We start from the raw sequence: 18,732 nt of genomic DNA on the forward strand, positions 1-18,732 counted from the left end.
TCTTATCCCAGAAGCTGGAGTCTCTGGGTTGATCAAACAGTAGCTTATTATAGTCATTGACTAACTATGTGTTGTATACCTAATCTAACCTATTCCAGTGATCCACCATTTTATTTCTTAACCAGTAGTATCAAGTAGTGTTGATGATTGCTGCTTTATAATATAGTTTCTTATCTGGTATGGCTAGGCCAACTTCCCCTGAATTTCTTTTCATTAATTCTCTTGATATTCTGGACCTTTTGTTCTTCCAGATGTATTTCATTATTTTTTTTCTATCTCTATAAAATAATTTTTGGTAGTTTGATTGGTATGGCACTGAATAAGTAAATTAATTTAGGTAGAATTGTCATTTTTATTATGTTAGCTTGGCTATCCATGAGCAACTGATATTTTTTCAGTTATTTAGATATGATTTTATTTGTATGAAATGTGTTTTGTAATTGTGTTCATATAGTTCCTGAACTTCTCTTGGCAGGTAAATTCCCAAATATTTCAAATTGTCTATAATTCCTTTAAATGGAATTTCTCTTCCTATCTCTTGCTGCTGGGCTTTGTTGGTAGTATATAGAAATACCCATGATTTATTTTATATCCTGCAACTTTGCTGAATTTGTTAATTATTTCAAGTAAAATTTTAGTTGATTCTCCAGGACTCTCTAAGAATATGTCAACATATCATCTGCTAAGAGTGATAGCTTTGTTTCTTCTTTGTCTCTTCTAATTCCTTCAATTTCCTTTTCTTCTTTTGTTGCTAAAGCTAACATTTTTTAGTACAATATTGAATAATAGTGGTAAGAATGGACATCCTTGCTTCACCTTGATTTTATTGGAAATGCTTCTAGCTTATCCTCATTACATACAGTGTTTATGGATAATTTCAGATAGATGCTACTTATCATTTTAAGGAAAGCTCCATTTATTCATATGCTCTCTAGTGTTTTTAATAGGAATGGGTGTTGTATTTTGTCAAAAGCTTTTTCTGCATCTATCAAGATAACTATATGATTTCTTTTAATTTTGTTATTCATATGGTCAATCATGCTGATAGTTTTTCTAATATTGAACCAGCTCTACATTCCTGGTATAAATACCACCATAGTGTGTTATCCTTGTAATAAGTTCCTATAATCTTTTTGCTAATATTTTATTTAAAATTTTTGCATCTATATTCATTAGGAAATTGGTCTATAATTTTCTTTCTCTGTTTTGGCTTTTCCCAGTTTAGGCATCAGCACCATATGTGAATCATAAAAAGAATTTGGCAGGACTTCTTCTTTGTTTATTTTTCAGAATAGTTTACATGGTTCTGGAACTAATTGTTCTTTAAATGTTTGGTAGAGTTCATTTTTAAATCCATCTGGCCGGAGATTTTTTCTTTGGGAGTTCATTGATAGTTTATTCAATTTCTTTCTTTCTGAAATTAGGGTGAAACATTTTATTTCCTCTTCTGTGAATCTGGACAATTTATATTTTCTATAAATATTCAGGCATTTCACTTAAATTGTCAAATTGATTGGCATACATTATGTAAAAACATTTTTACACTAATTTTTTTAAATTGAATTCTAAATTCTCTCTCCTTCCCTCTCTAACCTGCCCTCTCCCTGATATGGTAAGCAGTTTGATATAGGTTATACATGTGCAATCATATTATTTCTATATTAGTCATGTTGTAAAAGAAAACACAGAACAAAAAAGACATGAAAAAATAAAGTTAAATAGTATGCATTCAGACTCCATCAATTCTTTTTCTGGAGGTGGACAGCATTTTTCATCATGAGCCCTTTGGATTTGTCTTGGATCATTGTATTACAGAAAATAGCTAAGTTCTTTACAGCTGATCATCATACAATATTGCTGTTACTGTGTATAATGTTCCCCTGGTTCTGCTCATTTCACTTTGCATCAGTTCATGTAAGTTTTTTCAAGTTTTTCTGAAATTATTCTGCTTGTGATTTCTTATACTACAATGAAATTCCATTACAATTATATACAACTTGTTCACTCATTCCTCAACTGATGAGCATTCCCTCCATTTTCAATTCTTTGCCACATTAAAAAAATATGGGAAACTTCACAAATTTGTATATCATCCACGTCCAGGAGTCATGCTAATCTTGGTATCATTCCAGTTTTACTATATGTGCTTCCAAAGCAAGCACACTTTTGTGGCATCTTTATCACATTGCTGATACATTGAACTTGCAGTCCACTAAAATATCCAGATTTTTTCAGGTGAATTGCTAAATAGATTCACGGATTCCTCACTCTTATACTTGAGGCATTGATTTTGAACCCAAGTATAAGACTTTTCATTTATGTCTATTAAAGTTCATACTATTATATTTTACCCAAGGCGTTCACCTACTGCACTCTTTTTAGATACCAACCTTGTCATCCAGTATGGATGCTATACCTCCCATCTTTGTGCAATATGGAAGTTTAATAGACAGACCTATGCCTTTGTCCAAATTATTGATAAAAATGTTAATCTGAACAAGATCAAAGACAAATCCTTGGGTCACTACACTAGAGAACTTCTTACACAATTGATGTGGATATATTAATGACTAATCTTTAGGCTCACCCATTTAACCAGTTCCAAATCCACTTAAATGTAGTGTTATCCAGTCTACATTTCTCCATCTTGTCCATAAGAGTAACATGAGAAATTTTGTCAAAAGTGTTGCTGAAATTTAGATAATTTCTATACATATCATTTCCCTGATATGCTAGGCGAATCATTTTGTCAAAAAAAAGGAAAGAAGTTAGTCTAGCATGATTTGTTCTGGTTCTTTGTGATCACCACTTCATTTTCTAGAGATTCCCTAACCATTTCTATAATAATATGCTAGAATTTGTCCAGGAATCAAATTCAGGCTTATTAGTCTATAACAGCTTGAAGGTTGCACTCTCCTCTGTCTCTGAATCTCTCTGTGTCTTTGTCTCTCTGTCTCTTTCTATGCTTCTCTGATCCTACAGCTCTACTCTTATTCTTTAAGAGTATTCAAAGAGCACTGATAGCAAGTCACAAGTAATTTTATTCATTCCCTTAGCATCCTTGGATCTTGCTCTTGTAGTCGTGGTGACTTTGAAATCATTAATTGTAGCTTGGCACTTTTTTGCTGTCTCCCCACTTATCTTAGGTTTTAAGTCTCTACTAATCATTTTATTCTGCCATTTTCAACCCAAAGATCATTCTCCTTGACAGAAAAAAAAAAACCAGAAGGAATTCACAATTGTAACATTTTTTCCATAATTGATGAACACTTACTTTGTTTCCAGCTCTTTGCTGCAACAAAAAATATTGCTTTGATAATAATATTTATATAGCACTTTGTTTTACAAAGGTGCTTTACATACATTATCCCATTTGATCCTTACAACAACCCTGAGAGGTAGGTGCAATTTTACCCCCATTTTATAGATGAAGAAACTGAGAAAAAAAGCTATCAAATGATTTGCCAGGGTCACACAACTGGTAAATGTCTAGGGCTGCATTTGAACTGAAGTCTTCCTGTCCCCAGGACTACTTCTCTATCTACTGTGCTACCTATATGTCGAATATTTGCGTAGATATAGGTCCTTTCTTTCTCATAACTCTTTGGGGTATAGATCACATAGTAGTATCAATGGGTTCAAGGGTATGTACTGTTGAGTGACTTTTGAAGGGAAAGGCTGCAAGTTACTTTCTAGAATGGTTGGACCCATTCACAATGCTGTGGACTATTATGAGTGTGTCTCTTCTCCAATAGCCTCTCCAACAGTTGTAGTTTTCCTTATTTGTCAATCTTGCTAATCTAATGGGTTTGAGGGGAAAACAGAATTTTGAAAATTAGTGTCTCTTATTGGTTGGTTGGTTTGTTGTCCTTTGCTCTCAAAAAGGACCAAAATGATGTCACTATGCTAGAGTCAATTTCAGTGTGTCCAACTGTGGCTGATCAGACCAATATGAGCTTGGAAGGCTCTACCACAGGTGGGGCACAAATAGTTCTTGTGAACATTTCAGGTGGATTCTCTAAATTTGCATGTCCTGCATTTCCTTTGAGCTGTTTCAATTCTGCTTTGCTCATAGAGTACAGCACCTTCTCTGATGTAGGCACATCATGCTGAGCAGTCTTGTACCAGTGTGTCTCCCATATCACATAATCAATCCCAAAGTTCTTAAGAGAGACCTTGAGAGTATCCTTGTATCACTTCTTCTGACCACCATGTGATCACCTGCCCCATGCAAGTTCTCCATAAAATAGTCTTTTTGGGAGGCATACATTTTGCATTCGAACAACATGACCAGACCATCTGAGTTGTGCTATCTGAAGCAGAGTTTCAATGCTTGGCAGTTTAGTTCAAGTAAGAACCTCAATGTCTGGTACCTTATCTTGCCAGGGGATCTTTAGAATCTTCCTAAGACAGTTAAAATGGAAGCTATGCAGTTACCTGGCATGGTGCTGGTAGACTGTCCAGGTTTCACAGGCACACAACAATGAGGTCAGCACAACAGCTCTGTAGACCTTCAACTTAGTATTCCAGTTTATCTCCTGTCATCTTCTCTAACTCTTGCTTGGTAAGAACTCTTCTCCAGTCTTCAGTTATGAAAGGTATCTCCAATTCTCCTCTAACTTATTTGTGATATGACCTTTTATATTTTAATCATGTTTTCATTTGAAATTTATTGTGTTTTACAATATAAAATGTTGATTTAAGTCTAATTTCTCTGTGATTGTTGTCCAGTTTCCCCAAGAGTTTTTGTTGAATAGTGATTCCTTACCCTAGGAGCTTGTATTCTTGCCTTTATCAAACATTAAGATATTATGTGCTTGCTTCTAGATCTTGTACTCTTAATTTGTTCCACTGATCATCTTTTCCAATTTTTTTGAACAATATCAAATAGTTTTGATGATTACTGATTTGTAGAATTAGCTACAAGCTGGCTAAGTAGCACAGTCTATAGAATAACCAGGCCTGGAGTCAGGAATCCCTGAGTTCACATCTGGCCTCAGACTCCAACGATTTGTGTGACCCTGGGCAAGTCACTTAACTTATGTTTACCCAGGTTTCCTCATCTGTAAAATGAGCATAATAATAGCACCCACCTCCTAGGATTGTTGAAAGGATCACATGAGATAATAGTAAAGCACTTAGTGCAGTGCCTGGCATATAGTAAGCACCATGTAACCATTAATTATGGAGAAGGAAATGGCAAGCCATTCAAGCATCTTTGCCAAGAAAATCCCAAATGGGATCATGAAGAGTCAGACATGCCTGAAATGACTAAACAACAGCAACATTATTAGAATAGAAATCTGGTACTGTTAGGCCTTCTTCCTTCCAATTTTTCTCATTATTTCTCTGAAAATTATTAAGCTTTTATTTCTCCAGATGAATTTTATTATGATTTTATATAGTTTCATAAGGTAATAATTTAGTAGTTTGGTATAGTACTGAATAAGTATATTAATTTAGGTGCATCATCATTTTTGTTGCATTAACATGGCCCAAACATGAACAATTAATTCCTCTCTAATTACTTGTCTTTATTTCTGTGAAGAGTATTTAGTTTTTGTATTCGCATAATTCATGTACATGTTTTGGCATATGAACTCTCAAATATTTTATATACTTGGGAAGATGTTTGAGTAGAACTCCCTTACTAATAGCTTTTTCTGAATTTTATTGATAATGTATAGAAAGCTGATTATATTCTGAATTTATTTATATCATGCTATCATACACTGAAATTATTATTTCTTGTCATTTTGGTCTAAGTTTCATACCAAAATTTTGTCAAATATCTACAATTTTCCAATAGCTCTGTTTATGACCTACTAGGGTACTAAATATATTTACATTTGTATGTTGTAGCTAATCTGTTCCACTGATCAATGTCTCTATTTTTTCCTAACTAGTTCCAAATTATTCTGAGAATTTCTGCTTTGTAATACGTATAGTTTGAGATCTGGCAATGCTAAGCTTTCAACTGAGAAATAGTTGAATAAATTGCAGCATGTAAATGTGATGAATTATTATTATGCTGTAAGAAATGAGAAGATAGTTTATTTTTAAAAAATAGAAAAAAACATGAATTGATGCAGAGTGAAGTAAGCAGAACCAGAAGAATAATTTGTACTGTAACATCAATATAAAAACAAACAGTTTTGAAAGCTTTTGTAAATGTAAAAAGAATGAATTGAGCTGAACCAAGAACTTTTTATACAATAACAACAATGTTGTTGTTGTTCGTCCTTTGTTTTTGAAGAGGACCGATGACATCATGGGGTGATGTTTTGAGTTGTGTGTGAATTGAAGTGAGGCAGAGTTGGACAAAGTTGTCAGTTTCACTCTTTCTTTCAGTGTCATCAAAATCCAGCCTCCGGCAAAAGTCAAAATGACTGGTGATGCAGGAGATGACCTTGATGGCTTCAATATCAGACCAACCTCTCAGCTCTCCACAGTACCTGTTTCAGCTATTTTCATAGCCATTGGAACAAATTGTTCTCATCTGCCCTAAGTCTTCACATGCTTGTGGTAGACATCCACTTAACTGACAGATGGGTTTGAGCCCTGTTGGTTACCCTTAACCTGTTCTAGGTCATCTGTCAAGATGGTTCTACCCAGGTGTGGCTGATGTGAATGCTATTTGCTTCTTGAAGCCCCTGGTGAGAGTGGAGTGCCAGGTGGACACTAAAGTGGATTAACAGCAGAAGTGGATGATTGTAACACTATTGTAAAGACAAATGACTTTGAAAATTGTAAAAACTATGACCAATAAGATGACTATGATTGGAAGGATGAATAATATAACATATTATCCACCTCCTGAAAGAAAGGAGACAGATTTAGGGTTCAGAATGGTATTTATACATATATATATTCACATATATACATATGTGGGTGTATATATGTACTTTATACACCCACATATATATATACACATATTGTGCATAGCCAATGCAAAAATCTGCTTTGCTTGACTACATGTATTTGTTACAAGTAATTTGTTTTTCTCACTTTTCCCCCAATGAGATGAGAGATGAGGAGAGACAATATATTTCTCTTCATTAAAAAAAAAAAAGTAGAGATATTGGGAAGAGTGTTACAGATGTGGAATAATGCACCATGGGTGGGGAGCCTTTGGCCTAGAGACCACATACAGACTTGAGTTTGCAGGTTCCCCACCCTTGAATAGGCATGTTCAGATGAGGTCACTGTAAATTTAAATTAAATTATTCATTAACAAAGTTAATTGTTTTACTTTGTTACAGCAGACTTGTCACAGAGTGAGGATCAAATGAGATAGTAATTGTAAAGAGATTAGTACAGTGCCTGGAATATATTAAGTGCTATATAGGTTTTAGCTACTTTTATTATTTTTTAGAAAGGCCTCTACTGATTCTCCATTAAAGATAATTCTAGCTCTTAATTTTATATAAATACAGTTTACAATATTAAGAAAACATCCATTTATTCCTATGTTTTCTAGAACTTTTTACTTTAAAAAGTCTCCTATTTTGTCAAGAACTTTTTGTGTATCTTTTGATAGAATGATATTATTTCTATTGTATTTGTGGTTAAGATGGTCTTTTGTGTTTATGGTTTTTCTAATATTGAACCAGCTCTGCATTTCTGGTATAAATTCTCCCTGATCAAACGTTTGTATAATGTACATGCTTCTATAGACCTTTTACTTATATTTATTTAATATTTTTGCATTGATATTAATTAGAAATGTTGTTCTTCAGTTTTTTTTCTTTGACTTCTCACTCCCTGGTTTTAGTGCCTGGAACTTTTTTGTCCCTCTTCTCTTCTCCCTCTATACTATTTCATTTGGTGATCTCATGAGCTCCCATAGGTTTAATTACTATCTCTCTGCTGACAGTTCTCAAATCTACCTCTCTTGCCCAAACTCTCTGCTGACCTCTTTCCTAGTCCTTATATTAGTCAATCAATAAACATTTATTAAACACTTACTAAGTGTAAGGCATTATGATCAGTGCTGGGGATATAAAAACAAAAATGAAATCATCCCTACCCTCAAGGAGTTTATATTTTACCATGGGAGAGGGTACACCATGTTCACAGATAAGTAAATACAGTATATACACAAAACCAATACACAGAGATTTAGAGTGAGGAAATACTAGCAACTGGGAGAATTAGGAAAGACCTCTTGAATTGAGTGGGACTTGAACTGAACTTTAATGAGATTCAGGGAGGAAAAATAAAAGGGACAATACAAAGGTACAGAGGAAAGGGAATGGAATGTTGTGTAAGGGCCAAGTGGACTGACCAGCAAGTAGGCCAGTATCTGTTGAAAATGTATGACATAGACGGACCGGTAGAATATAGATATATAGAAAGAGAGATGTTAGACAAGTGGTTAGAAAAATAGAGACAACTAGTAGATAGACAATAGAAAGACAAATAGGTAGGTAGTAGATAGAAAGATAGACAGTAGGTAGAAGGATATATAATAGATAGATAGATATCATGAAACATATATTGAAGATAAAGGATGTCTTTGAAGTGCCACTTCATGACCAGACCACAATATTCTCTAATTCCCTTAATCTGACAGCCTGGGATTTCTGCCAAGAATATTACCCCTCCATTCTACTGCTCACAGCCATCAGTCATCAGAAAATCATCCTGGTTATATGTAATTCAATGACCTTCTTCTCTTAGTCTCCAACACAAGTTTATTTAAGAATTATCATCTTGGTAAACCTGTTCCCCTTCCCAAAACCAAACAAAACAACAACAATAAAACCCCAAACCCACAACCCCACATTACTACACATGATTCCTTGTAAAGTTTGGTTAAATTGTTCCCTTCCTAACAAAACTATCATTAATACATGAATTGAGACTTTATCTTCAGAATGAGGATTAGCTAGAAAGATTCTCACCAGGGAGATGTAGGAAACTACATTAGCTACCATGGCATAGGCACATAGAATTCTAGGTTTTACAAAATTAAGGGAAAATATTACCACTAAGGTAAAGGGTCTTAATGCTTTCCAGATGGACCATAAGCTTTCTGAGAACAAGGATGATAGCATATCTTTCTGTACAGCTTGAATGCCTACTACAGGACTGGAAATACAGTGGGATATATAGTAAGCACTGGATGAATTGAACTTACATACAATGATTGCTTAGCAACCCAACTTCAGCCTCTGGAAGAAAGCAGCAGTGGGATACAGAAGAAATGTAAGAGAAGGGGGGGAAAGCCAATTACTTTTGATGAGGCTTAAACCTAATAATGATATTATTAAGGAGGATTTCACTTGTGGGTCCCTCTAGCAAATGATGTTTCAGTTCTTTGTCTAAGAAATGACCTGAATCTGTTCTTTGAGCTGGTATTTTCTCAAAAAGAAATTCCAAATCCTGAGCTGGCTAACATAGGAAGTCCTAGTAAGCAGAGGAAGAATTCTGTTATGAAGAGGAATATCCTGGCAGTTTCATCTATTCACATGAGAGAAGATATGTCTAGATTGACTGGCACTTACTTTGTATTACTATCCAGGGAGGTTAATAAAGCCTTCACTGGGAATGCCTATGTAGATGCCAATCCATGTTTTAGGACATATTTTATTTTAGCCCCAAGTCTTCCTTTTGTCTTTTAACCATATAATATTAGTTTTTTTCCAACCCAATAAATGTAGCTACTTGGATTCACAGGATTTAGAGCTGGGAGAGACTTTAGAAATCATATAGGCCAGCACCTGCCTTCTTCATTTAAGAGATGAAGAAACTGAGGTCCAAAGAGAGAAAGTGACTTATGCAGTTATTGCTGTCTTTCTTGTTTGTCTTTCACTCTTGAAGAGGACCATTACATGGAAGACAATGCCATGACTTGCAAGAGAATTGGATTTAATGGAGGGAGGGCTGTGCAAGGTTACCAGCCTCATTTCTCCTCCAAAGTCATCTAGGTCCAGTGGCAAAATATAGATCAGGAGACTATAGATGTCTCTGGATGCAGTGGGAGACCTTGGCCTTTTTAAGCAGAGGTCTTTCTGAGTTCTCACTTTGACTGAGGCAAGTGATTCAGGGTAAGTAATGATCCAAGGAATGGCCCTTTTTATCTAATAAAAAAATTAATCTGGGTAAGTAGTATGCAAAGTCACTCTGGTAGTAAAATGCCAAAGGTGGAATTTGAATCCAGGTCCCTTTATGTCAAAGCTAATGTTTGGGACACCACACTGCTTTGTCTCAATTCCAACTGAACTGGGGAGAAGCCAGCCAGGACCAAGTAGGGCTAACCTTCTACATCATCTTGAAAGTCTCAAAAGACACTGCCAAAGTTTCTCTCCTAGCTGAAAAAGTTCCAGTGTTTATGAGTAATTCCTCCTGACTCTCTAAGGCAGTGAAAAGTTTGCTCAAACAATAATTCTGGTCTTTTGCCCCTGCAACTGCTTGCATAGCTGCTAGCAAAAGATAATCATCAATACTAATCTTGGTGAGGAGGGTACCAAGGATGATAGGAAGGGAAGGGAAGGAAAGAGAAGGGAAGAGAATGGAAGGAAAAAGGGAAGGAAAAAGACAAAGGAAGGGAAGGGAGGGAAAGAGAAAAGGGAAAGAAAAGGAAAGGAAAGGAAAAAGAGAAGAGAAGGGAAAGGAAGGGAAGGAAGGAAGGAAGGAAGGAAGGAAGGAAGGAAGGAAGGAAGGAAGGAAGGAAGGAAGGAAGGAAGGAAGGAAGGAAGGAAGGAATCCACACTTCCACAATCAAGCAATTTTCTTCCCTTCCCTTTTTCCCTGGAAGGGACTCCGTAGAGGAATTACAGGAAACAGCTGAGATGAAAAGTGAAAGAGGCCACACAGAGGTTTATACCACCACATCCCCTCAAGTTCAGACCAAGTGCAGCTTGAGAGGCTGTTTCTTTTGTGGTCAGCCCCCAAACCACACTCTGTTATATTCCTCTGGGCTCAAAGATACCAAGGAGGAGGCAATGTTTTCTTTGTGGTCACACACCCACAGGGCTCAAAGCTGCCCTGACCCTTCCTCCCTGCTCCCTGCTCCCCATCTCCAGAGGAAGTTTGGAAGAGTTAGAAAGAAGGATGGGAACAAAACCTTAACACAAGGAATGATAGCTCCACTTTATTCTCCATCTCCACCCATCACCCACCATGAACAAACAGGTCATTCCTTTTCTTCAAGCTCTTCTACATACCCTATTCCATAATGGGAGAGAAAATTCTAATGTGACCTATCTCCCTGATAGAGACATGATGAACATAGTGTATGGATTGAGACATAGATAGTTTAGACATGGCCGACATAAGAATCTGTTTTGCTTAACTACGCATATTTCTTGCAAAGGTTATGTTTTTCTTTTTCTTTTCCCCAATTGGAGGAGGCAGGATGGGAAGAAAATAGATCTCTGTTCACTGAAAAAAAATAAAATGTAATTTAAAAAAAGGAATGTGTGGAAAGAGAACTAGATTTGGAATCAGAGGCCCTGGGCTCAAAACTCAGCTTCTTTTATTTACTTCACACCTGTGTAACCTTAAGAAATTCATTTCATTATAACCTCAGTCTCAGTGGCCTTATCAGGAAAATGAAGACATTAGATAATCTCTAAGATTTCCTCTGATTCTGCCACTCTGTGATTTATGATTCAGAAAAAAAAGCAGCACCGTCAATGAGAGGAGGAAAGGGAATGGTCTCAAGAATCCTTCCCTCTTTCAAGAGGGAAAAGGATAAGGGACACACAACAGGTGATACCTTGAGGAAACAGTGATGGAGCAATGAAGGCTCCCAAGCTTCTAGGGAAATTGGGACAGCTGACATGAATTAGTAGCTAGACTCTGATCAGTTCCTATCGTCAAAGAGATAACAAGATTTCTTTAATATGTGAGTGCCTGGTGTTCAAGCACACACACACACATTCACACACATACATATACACATACATTCACTCACACACACATTCACAGAGACACAGACACACACAACACACAGACACACACACACACAACTTTGAAAAGAGCCCCAGATTGCCAGAGGCAGCAGCAGGAAGCCATTACTAGTGCTTGCACAATCTATTCTCGCTGAGAATGTTGCCCAATATAATTTACAAAATTTCAGTTGGAAATGCATTAGCCGTTGAGCAGTGAGTAGCTTCTAAGGGGTAAATAGAAAAACTAAATTAAAAACCCAGCTTCGAATGCTATTGAATGTCGCTAGCAACCCCTGCAGTAGTCTATAACCTTTTCAAGTCCAAAGAGCACTTTCCCCCTGTATTTTATGGGTTGGGTTTCATTTGATTTGGTTTCAGAAAATTTTTATGGAACTGTTCAAATGGAAGACTATTAGCTCACATACAAAATGATCCATTTGCACATAACAGGGAAAGGGGGATGGGAGGAGAGAAGAAGATACGGACAAACAAACAGAAAAGCAAGAATATAGCTTAAGATTTGTCCACCTTTTCAAAAATGTAGTTATGAAAGTAATTCCCAGGGGCTTGTTTAGTCCTCTCAAGCAAATGGTTATAATGGCTACATTTACAGAATAACAGAATGTCAGAGCTAAGAGGGACTTTAGAATGTCAGGGCTGGAAGGGATCTTAGAACACAGAAAGTCAGAGGTGGAAGTGACCTTGGAATAAAGAATGTTAAAAGCGGAAGCAACATACAGTGTCAGAAGCTGGGAAAGACCTTGGAACTCTGCAATTCAAAAAAAATTGTACTAAAAAAGAATTGCATTCAAAAAGCATTTTTAAGCAAGTTACCTACTTTGTGCAAGGTACTATCCTAAGTGACAGGGATACAAGGTAAAAAATGAACAAGAACCTGACCTCAGCAAGCTTTTTTTTTGCTACAGCATATACTTGGAGAGGGAGAAAGAGACAGAGACACAGACCGATAGACAAAGACAGACAGACGGACGGATGGAAGGACGGATGGGTGGATGGATGGATAAAGTAATTTGAAAAAAAAAGTGAGCAGGACCGGGAAAGACTTCATGTAGGATGTGGTACCTGAGCCCTGAAGTAAGTTAAGGATGACAAGAGGTAGCAGTGGACATAAAGTATCAGATCTGCTTATAATGCAAAATATTCAGTCTGGAAGAGAATTTAAAGATAATCTTGGCCCAAATCCTCATCTTACCAATGGGAAAATCAAAGCAATTTTTTTCAGAAGGTTTAGGAATAACATAAAATGATGTTTGCCATTAATAGATGGGTGTCCCCTTTACTTTCACATGTGCTTACAAAGCAGGCTGAACATCCTACTCCTTACCCAAAACAAGACCTTTCTGTGGTTTCATATCCTTCTTCCTGTCCCCATTATAAGGGAATCTCTTTTCAATCAATCAATCAACAAATACCAAATATATGCCAGGCACCACATGTGAGAAGTCCTAGGGACCCAAATACAAAAAAATGAAATAATCCTTAGTCTCAAACATTTCCATTTCAACAAAAGAGAGATATGTTTTTATATAAGAACACATCTTCCCTTCGTTTATATGTTTTTTTTCATTCCTTTTTAGGACAGGGAAGAAGAAAACCCAGATTGGAATCTCCCATGAGGTCATTTTTTAGTCAAAGGTGAGACACTCAGAAGGCAATAGAGTTGTAAAGCAATTCCATCCAGGGTCCACCTGCCTTCTTTAGGTGAGAAACCCGTATTAGAATCTCCCCTGATTAACCTCACCCTACTAATCTCCCTTTTCTTTTGTAATGCTCTAATGCTCAGATTGAAATCCCCATGTGAATTTATGATTCCATTAGGGACCTGGGAGTTTCCTTTTCCCCTACACCATTATTAAATCAGCTTTGCATTTGGAATGATATTGTAAGGTAAAGAATGACCAGGACTCCCTGGTACCACCTTTACCAGGGTATCACACTTGGGTTTTGCTCTGCTTTCTGAAATCATAGAACCTCTGAGAAAGAAGGGATCTCAGGAACATCTCTCATGGGATCATGGATTAAGCTCCTGGGCGGGACCTTAAAGAACACTGAATTCAGCCCCCTCATTTCACAAATGACAAAGCTAAAACCCAGAGAGGAAAATTGGCTTATCCAAGGTCACATAGGCAGCCAGGCTTCCAATCCAGGTCCTTTGACTCCAGATTCAACATCATTTTCCCAACCATACTCTGCCCCTTCTTCACCTATAGAGGAGGTATGAAGGTTTACAAAAGGGAAATGATTTGCCTCGGGTCACATCATTACTTGGTAGTAGAGTCAAGAATATAAAACAGGTCTCCTGATTCTCTTTCTAGAACATGAACCAAAATGGAAAATAAGCAAAGGCAGAATTTTCCAAATTAGTTTAGCTACAGAACATTCTGGGATGGCAGTTCTTCGGGAGAGCCTGTAAAAAATGCACATACCTTAGGTTACAGAATGGGTAACTATCAGATAAAGAAAAGTTGCAATAATTTGTAGGAAAATAGAGGAAAGAAAGTATCTAGCCATATCAACAAATTACGTAAGAATACTTGTCTTGTGGCAATTTCATATTTAAAACGTGATGAGAAAATATCACTCTCACCAAAATTCTCTCATGGAATACATATTGCACAGAAAATCTAGGCTCCATAGAAAATGTCTTGAGAAATGCTTTATTAAGGAATTAGGTAACTTTACTACTGGCAGGGGTGTGTAGGAACAAGCTGGAACCAGATTGCAAGAGCTGATTGTTAAATTTTCAGTGTATTTACACCTAAGAAATCAGTAAATGCTCCAAATTAGAGTTTGATTTATTGTTTTTTTAATTGTCTGGAGATTTCAAATTTAAGAAAATAATGGAGACCATATTAATAATTCAGACTAAAGTTGTGTCCTGGGTACATCTTTTCCTGGAGAGTCAGTTGTTAAACTTTTACCAGCACATCCCTGAGTACTGGCACCTTCTTCATTCCCTACACTTCTCCTTGACTGCCTCTCCATTTCCCGGAGGTTAACATCTAGCTTTCCTATGTAATCTTATCTTTTATGACTGACTCCCTTACAAATATGCTGAGCACAAATCAAGTCAATTTCCTCACTATCCTCTATGGACACCATATTTGAAAACTGCTTTTCTGTGTTTCCACTGATGGCTTTGAGCCTTTGCTATGACATATACACCTTAACTTGCAACAGAATAAATATGTGCCATGGACAGGCAGATTTCTTGACCTTTAATTTATATGTATTTATTTTAAAAAAGGAATATTAAAAAGCACTCCTCATTTTCCCACTTTGTTTGTTGCACCTAAGTGGCTGCCTACCTTACATATTTCTCTAGCTCTGCCATTCAGGTCCTTCTTGACTGTATCAAGCCATTTCTTGTTCTTCAGTCAAGCACAAGGACGACACTCTTCCTTTGTGTATATTATAAGATTCTTTTTTTTTTGGAAGTTTTCCAAGGTAAGTGACTTTTCCAGGGTCACATAACTATCAAGTGTTGGAGACTGGATTTAAATTCCAGTCTTCCTGACTTCTGACTGGTGCTCTATGCACTGTGCTTTCTCATTTAGGATTGTCAATTTTGTGTGTGTGTGTGTGTGTGTGTGTGTGTGTGTGTGTGCGCGCGTGTGTGTGTTTACTTTTGGAAGGCTGAGTAGGGAAAATGTCAAAGTGTTTTCCCAAAAACATTAGATCATTGTGTTAACAGCTACAACTTGTAAGGTGGCTTTGACTTGTGGGTTAGTCCAGTGGATGACAAAGGCAAAGTACTGACCTTCATTTGATCTTTGACGTGGTGCTTGCCACCAAATAAAGTCCCTTCCTTCCAATTGTTATGTTTTAGAAATATGGCAGGGGGTTGCTCATCTACTTAGAGAATTCTAACACATGTGACTTGACTTATCACAAAACAAACACCCATGTGCCATGAAGAGAGGAAATTCCTGGAATTAAAATATGAAAAAAATCATGTTTTCAAAAGGTCCTTTGTTTAATCTTATAATAGCAGAGAGTAGCTATCGCTTAGTATGTAGCAAGAGAGTAAAGATAGTAGGGAGATACTGAGTTGAGCTCTTTGTTTTGGCTACTAAAGAAAAATTTAGCAAGTTTCTTTATGGATACCTTTGCCCAATGAGAGTATATGATGTTTTGTAATACTTACATAAAGAAGATGATCAGCAAATATGTGTGTATGTGCATTGATTGATTTATTAGAAAAAGCAAACAAATAAACAACTTTGTTACTGCCTTGTTAAACTATATATATTCTATATGTATATATCTTTTAAAAACTGCATAATGAAAGTTTGCAGTTTTTTACATACTTCCCTTTTTCATTCCTCTCTGTACATTGACATGTTTGTTGATGATTAAATAGATAATAAAAAACAAACAATTGAAAAGAAAAAGAAAATGCCCCAAATCAATAAAGCTGGCTTGTAGTTGTGACTCTGTCTCTAACCAGCCATGTGACCTCAGGCAAGTTATTTCACCTTCTTTACTGCCATTTCCACCTCCATTAAATGGGGTAATATTTCCCACCTCTTCTTTATAGGGTTACTGTAAAGATCAAATAAGAGACATTATTTTTTTTTAAAAGTGCCTCCTGCACTTTCAGCCCAGATGAGATAGGGAAACCCATTCCAAAAGAAAATAAGGTGGAGAAAATATGAATGATTATATGGATGTAAAGCAGTATTGTTTTTATCATTTTTATACTTCAATGAATCTGTGACTCCATCACTGTAAGCACCCCAACATCAACGCACCTCACAAACTGTCCACACCTCCTCAGTAGATGGCTTTATGAGGTGCTCTCTTCAAAAACACCCAGAATCTAGGAGCTGACCCCCTGGTGATGAGTGTCCCCACGCTTACCTAGATCCGTCCTCAAATGGTAGACTACCTACTGGTGGAAGCCATGTTTGAAACCTCCGTAGGGTGGCAGGATGTGTCAGAGAGAGCCTGCACTCTGCTTGTATAGACTCAAGAAACCCAGAACCATGCTCTTGTCTGGAATAAATAAATCAGAGTAGAACTTGAGGGGGCACTATTATTATCAGTGATAATTATAATAATCCTGTCTAATCCTGGACTTGTATTGACTATATTTTAGGTGAGCCTAAAGAGGATGAACTAAAATTCTAATACTTTTGTTCGTCTAGAGAAAGCAATTTTTTTACTGACTTGTACCATAGTCCACAGACCATTGAACATAAAGGAATCAGAGTACGTTATTTCCTCCATCAGATAATGAACTCTTTGAGAGCAGGGGTTCTCTTTATCTTTTCCCCTTTTTTAGTAACCCCAGTGCTTAGCACAGTTACTGGAATATTTTTTGTTGTTATTGGTCAGTCATTTCAGTCATGTCTAACTCTTCATGAGGGGCAGCTAGGTGGTGTAGTGGATAGAGCAGCAGTGCAGGAGTCGGCAAGACCTCAGTTCAAATTTCACCTCAGACACTTGTCATTCACTAGCTGTGTGACCTTGGGCAAGTCACTTAACCCCAATTACCTCATCCTGGGTCATCTCCAGTCATCATGATGAATATCTGGTCACTGGATTCAGATGGCTCTGGAGGACAAGTGAGGCTGGTGACCTGCACAGCCCTCCCTCACTCAAAACAAAGTCAAGTGCAAATCATGCCGTCGTTTCTCTGATGGCATGGTCTTCTTCGGCAACGAAGGACAAACACACACACACACACGCAACTCTTCATGACCCCACTTGGGGTTTTCTTGGCAAAGATGCTGGAATGGTTGGCCATTTCCTTCTCTAGCTCATTTTACAGAAGACATATTGAAGCAAACAGGGTTCAGTGACTTGCTCAGGGTCACAGAGCTAAGAAGTATCTGAGGCCAGATTTGAAGGAGGGAAGATGGGTTTTCCTGAGTTCAGATCTGGTGCTCTAGTCACTGCACTATCTAGCTGCCCTGAGGTTAGTAGTAGTAATAGGAACAGCAGCAGCAGTCATAGTTATAGTGGTAGTTGTAGTAGTAATAAAAAGTACGTATTGTTGTTGATGACAATTATAGCTCATTTTTATATAGCATATTAATGTTTTCAAAGAATTATACCTATGTCCTCTCAGTTGATCTACTCAGTAACTCTTTGAGATAGGCAATTGTCACTATCTCCATTTCAGAGATGAGGAAGTTTAGGCCCAGAGAAGTTAAGTGACTTGCCTATGGTCACACAGCCAATGAGTGTCAGAGGCAGGTTTCCAACCCAGATATATCCTGATTCTAAGTCTAACAGTCTTTCAACTACAACACTGATGACAAAGCTACTTATCTACTCATCATTATAAACCAAACCCACAAACTACCCTTTTCAGTCTTTAGTATCAAGCCAAAGTCAGGTTTATTTTAGCAGCCTTCTAAGGATACTTCTTATATTCAAGGAATTAGAATCTCTAAGAGATTCTAAGAATCTCAAAACTACATTAACTTTGCTACCTGGAACTCCCTTATGAGGCAAATTGAAATAACCCATATAAAAAGTATCCACCCATCTGCAACACAAGAAGCAGAATGATACAGTAGCCAGAGCCTAGATCTGGGTTCCAAAGATTCGACTTGTAATGCTGGCTTTGCTCATTCCTATCTGTGTGACCCCAGCCAAATCATGTACCTCTCAGAGCCTCAGTTTCCTTACCTGTAAAATGAGGGGATTGGAGTGGATGATCTAGATTTGAAGCTTCATGAACAACCATAAAAATAATAATTTCCCATATAAATGGCATTTCTGAGATGCCTCCAAATCCCTGTGAAACTACTATTGAGCCTACAGTCTGGCATAAGGTATCATAGCATCAAAAATTTGG

At 37.0% G+C, this 18,732-nt stretch overlaps 1 non-coding gene across 1 annotated transcript; it reads right to left on the reverse strand.

Annotated features, from left to right (window-relative positions):
* Positions 1-2,058: 2,058 nt before the first annotated feature.
* Positions 2,059-2,162, reverse strand: LOC140521778 (U6 spliceosomal RNA). The gene has a single exon (XR_011973078.1). It is a non-coding gene; the product is annotated as a U6 spliceosomal RNA (small nuclear RNA).
* Positions 2,163-18,732: the final 16,570 nt, after the last annotated feature.

Source organism: Notamacropus eugenii, chromosome 1 (genome assembly GCF_028372415.1).
Source record: "Notamacropus eugenii isolate mMacEug1 chromosome 1, mMacEug1.pri_v2, whole genome shotgun sequence".
Lineage (NCBI taxonomy): Eukaryota > Metazoa > Chordata > Mammalia > Diprotodontia > Macropodidae > Notamacropus > Notamacropus eugenii.